Below are 5,000 nucleotides of genomic sequence, written 5' to 3' on the forward strand. Positions count from 1 at the left end.
TCTTCCCTCGATTCCCTCGTAACCTGACTGGTGGTAAAGAGACAGCGTGTAGATGCACCCTGGACAGACACACCAGAGCCCATCAGAGGTTGGGTTGGGTCTCCCACATGGAACCAGGGTCTCCCACATGGAACCAGGGTCTCCCACATGGAAGACACAAGCATCTACCATTAGACCAGAAGAACATTCTCACGGTCTGAGGGCAGCATGTCTCCGGCAGGGCTACCTCATTACAAGAGCGTGATTCCAGATCACCTCTGCTACCTTAGGAGGGAAGGGCAGAGCAGGGAGGTGGTTTTAACCTTCATTCACAGTCACACTGGTGGAGACCACCGGTCGACACAGACCAGTTCTGCTTTAGTAAACACTATTGCACCTGACGAAACAGAATAGGCCATCAGAGGTGGGGTGTGGGGAGGGGAGAGAGGAGAGGAGAGTAGGAGAGAGGAGGGGAGAGGAGAGGAGGAGAGGAGGAGAGGAGAGGAGAGGAGAGAGGAGGAGAGGAGAGGAGGAGGCCATCAGAGGTGGTGTGGGGAGGGGAGAGAGGAGAGGAGGAAGGGAGAGGAGAGGCGAGAGGAGAGGAGGAGAGGAGAGAGGAGGAGAGAGGAGGAGAGGAGAGAGGAGAGGAGGAGAGGAGAGGAGAGGAGAGGAGAGAGAGAGGAGGAGAGGAGAGGAGAGAAGAGAGGAGGAGAGGAGAGGAGGAAGAGAGAGGAGGAGAGAGGAGAGGAGAGGAGGAAGGGAGAGGAGAGAGGAAGAGGCCATCAGAGGTGGTGTGGGGAGGAGAGAGAGGAGGGGAGAGGAGGAGAGGAGAGGAGAGAGGAGGAGGAGAGAGGAGGAGGAGAGGAGAGGGGAGAGGAGGGGAGATAAGAGGAGAGAGGAGAGGAGAAGAGAGGAGAGGAGGAAGGGAGAGGAGAGAGGAGAGGAGAGGAGAGAGGAGAGGAGAGGAGGAAGGGAGAGGAGAGAGGAGAGGAGAGGAGAGGAGAGGAGAGAGGAGAGGAGAGGAGGAAGGGAGAGGAGAGAGGAGAGGAGAGGAGGAAGGGAGAGGAGAGGAGAGAGGAGGGGAGAGGAGGAGAGGAGAGGAGAGGAGGAGAGGAGAGGAGAGGAGGAGAGGAGAGGAGAGGAGGAGAGGAGGAAGGGAGAGGAGAGAGGAAGAGGCCATCAGAGGTGGTGTGGGGAGGAGAGAGAGGAGGGGAGAGGAGGAGAGGAGAGGAGAGAGGAGGAGAAGAGGAGAGGAGAGGGGAGAGGAGGGGAGATAAGAGGATGGCAGAGGAGGAGGGGAGAGAGGAGGAGAGGAGAGGAGAAAGAAGGAGGGGAGTCAGGAACCCCACCAGTAGTGCCCTTAGGCGTAAGGAAGAGTGGATGACAGTTAAGAGGACTTAAAGCGTCAGTGTTGTGATGCCGTACAACTGTAACTCCTCTGCAAGGTCCTGACTCCTGTCCAGTACAAATGCAGGATGTCACAGAGATTAGCAAGCCGCTGTTATCCCTTTATGTAATTGATGAGACATGGCGCCAGATGTGTCGTGGTTGAGGAGAAGGATGTTTTGGGGATGAATTTGATGATTTCTGTGGTTTTATTATAAAACAATAATAGTAATATCCGTGTTTTGGAAGATTATTAAAAAAAGAGACCAAAGAAAAGAAGAATACCGGTTATTCTCATTCCAAGCCACGTAACGACCTCTGTGTTTCACACCATCAACTCCAATATAAAAGAGACGTTTTCGTCAATAATAATAATAATTATTATTATTTTTAAACATGTCTCATACTTCATCATCTGACGTGACACACAGTCCTTGTCACGAGGTATCACTCCCCTTCTACAGTGAATCTCCATCCCCAAGGACATACTGGTGGCTTGTTTCTCTCTCTCTCTCTCTCTCTCTCTCTCTCTCTCTCTCTCTCACACACACACACACACACACACACACACACACACACACACACACACACACACACACACACACACACACACACCACCACCACACCACCACCATTCTAATCTGGGATAATTTATTCAGTGAGCTGTCTAGTGATCCGTGCTGAGTAGAAACCTGTGTCGGTGCGTTCGTCTCATCGTCTCACATCGCCGCTCGACACACGGGGATGCAACCCTCCTCCTCAGGGTACCAGAGGGAGGAAGTACAATCAACCCCAATCTAGAAAGAGTTTAGAAATGAATCCCCTCAACGCTGAGTTAACACGCTGAGCTACTGCATGGAGAGAGAGACTAGCACACAGGCCTGCTGAGCAGCAGTGTGTTTTAAGATGATTGTAAAAGGGGGTAGCCGCCCGCGCTCTCAATGGAGTATTGTAAGTATTGTAAGTACGTCACAACAACAGCTGCCCGTGGTGAGTGTACAGGTATTAGCCCCGCTCTGTCTCTCTACCCTTCGCTTTCATGAATGCAAGATGCACACTCGCACGCATGCATGGATGCACACACACACACGTGCATACACACGCACACACGCACCCGCATACACGCACACACACACACACACACACACACACACACACACACACATACACACAACCTCTTCATCCTCTCTCTTTTTCTCTCTCCCTCTCTCTCTGGATGTGGTCCATGTGCGTATGGTGTAGTGTTTACATAACGCCCACTGGGAAAAATCCCGTGACGTTTTCCGCACTAGTCCTGTGATGCTTACCCTGTGTTTCCCCTGCGGCCTCTGTGATGCAGAGAACACGCTTGGTACTGAAACACGCTCACTTCAAAAGGATGTCTCTCCCAAAGTGAGGTGCGGTTTGATCCTTGTGACAATTCTGACCCTCCCCCCCCCCCCCCCCCCCAAAATAATATTAATAGAAGTCCGAAATCCACAACACATGAGATAATATTACAAAATATTACAATTATTATGCATGCATTTTGGTATCTCTGTTTGTTTCTGCTGAATCGTTTCTATAGTTTCTATTCAGCATTACATCAGGGTTTTATCTCTAGAATGATTCTGCAGAACATCAATTACAACAATTTGTTAATTAGTTGGAGTTTGATGATTGCTGCAGCGGAGATCCTATGTGGCCTAGTTAGAGGAAGAGGACAGTGTGTCTCTCTTTTCATTTATATAAACCTCTCTCTCTCCACCTTTCTCACACTCTCCCTCTCTCTCTCTCCCTCTCTCTCTCTCTCTCTTCATCTCTGCGCCCTTCCCCCCCACAAACACTTTCTCTCACTTCTGCCTTTCTCGTCATCTTCCCATTTGGTCATCTTTTCAGTTTGGTCACAAACCCAAAACTATGCTGATGTTGATCTGGCTCATGTTGCATCATTCGAATGAACACATTTCTCCTCATCCTATCTCTTACGTAACTTAATTCGAAGGGATTACAGATGATGATGACCTTGGTGGGAAACCTTCATAGAGCAAAAAAATCACAGTCGCTTCTCATACATGAGCTACATTGTGACGCGCAAACACAACACGAGCACACACTGATACACAAGACACAACTAGGTTACGGCGCACAGAGGGCAGCCAATAAGCCTAACAGTACATAGCCTATTGTTTTCTCTTATCGTTATGTTGAATCAACATTTGTCTTTCTGACATCATTCTCTTGACAAACGTCACAAATCAAATCAAAACAAACAGACAGGACAAATACATCCTCTCGGTGATCGTGCAGCTCTTGGTGACAGCGGAGGAACATTAATGATGTTTTCAGATGAGAAATCAGCTTTAGGTTGAACATCTCTCAGAGGCGTCAGGAGCATCATGACAGCGCGGCCACAGACGTGACTGGTAAACCCATGATGCACTGCAGTGAGTCCTTAAAATAATGTCATCGCTCTTGCCTTCATCACCATCATCCTCATCATCATCACCCTCATCCTTATCATCATCATCATCATCATCATCCTTACTCTGTACACAATTGACTGTGCAGTGTACATGCCTCTCTAGATTGCCCAGAGAGAGATCTAGCATCAGTTAATACATTTCCCCAATCCTAACCTTAACAACCCTAACATTAACAGGCAAAAACTAACTATGGTCTACTACTCTCCTCTGAATGAGCCAGGAGTGGCTGGGACGGTGCCAGTGACAAGTGGATGCTTTATAGCCTGGGCCCAGGAGGCTATGTGAGGGTGTGTGTGTGTGTGTGTGTGTGTGTGTGTGTGTGTGTGTGTGTGTGTGTGTGTGTGTGTGTGTGTGTGTGTGGGTGCTTTATAGCCTGGGCCCAGGAGGCTGTGTGAGGGTGTGTGTGTGTGTGTGTGTGTGTGTGTGTGTGTGTGTGTGTGTGTGTGTGTGTGTGGGTGCTTTATAGCCCGGGCTCAGGAGGCTATGTGAGGGTATCAGGCGCCCACTGGGCCTCAATCAATTTTGTTTCAGCAGAATTGTTCTGGGTGAAAAGGGACGGGGGTGGGGGGAGGGGGAGGGTGGTGGGGGGAGTAGGGAGAATTAATGGGGGATGTGTGTGTGTGTGTGTGTGTGTGTGTGTGTATTCGGAGAGCGGATGGGGTATGGCGTCTGCGGGTGCATATGGCTTGCATGGGTCTGTAGTATAGAAGCAGGGGATGCAATCTACGCACTTCACTACGCTACGCTATAAGCTGCGCTCCCTAGGTGACTTTGCGGTTGCCCCCACCGCATCGTGAGCATAGGGGACCTTGGTAAAACATTAAACTGGTCAGGCAGGACAATGGAGTCCCAACCCCCCCCCCCCCTCCTCCCCTCTGCAGCACCTATAGGCTCGTTAATCTCAGCATCCCTTGGGTCTGCCCTTTGAAAAAATGCTGCGACACTCACTTACTTACCCAGAGTCCATCAGCTAAAAGACGGTGAAGAGATTTGTAAAACGTAAAACAGAGGGTCATATAAAACGGAGTCAGTGAGGGGAGATGGTAATTAGAAGCTATTGGTCTTAGACTGAGAGAGATGGAGAGAGAGAGAGAGAGAGAGAGAGAGAGAGAGAGGGGTGGGAGGAGAGAGAGGGAGAGGGGTGGGAGGAGAGAGAGAGAGAGAGGGGTG

The sequence above is a fragment of the Nansenia antarctica genome (assembly GCF_963989245.1).
Source record: "Nansenia antarctica genome assembly, chromosome: 12".
Lineage (NCBI taxonomy): Eukaryota > Metazoa > Chordata > Actinopteri > Argentiniformes > Microstomatidae > Nansenia > Nansenia antarctica.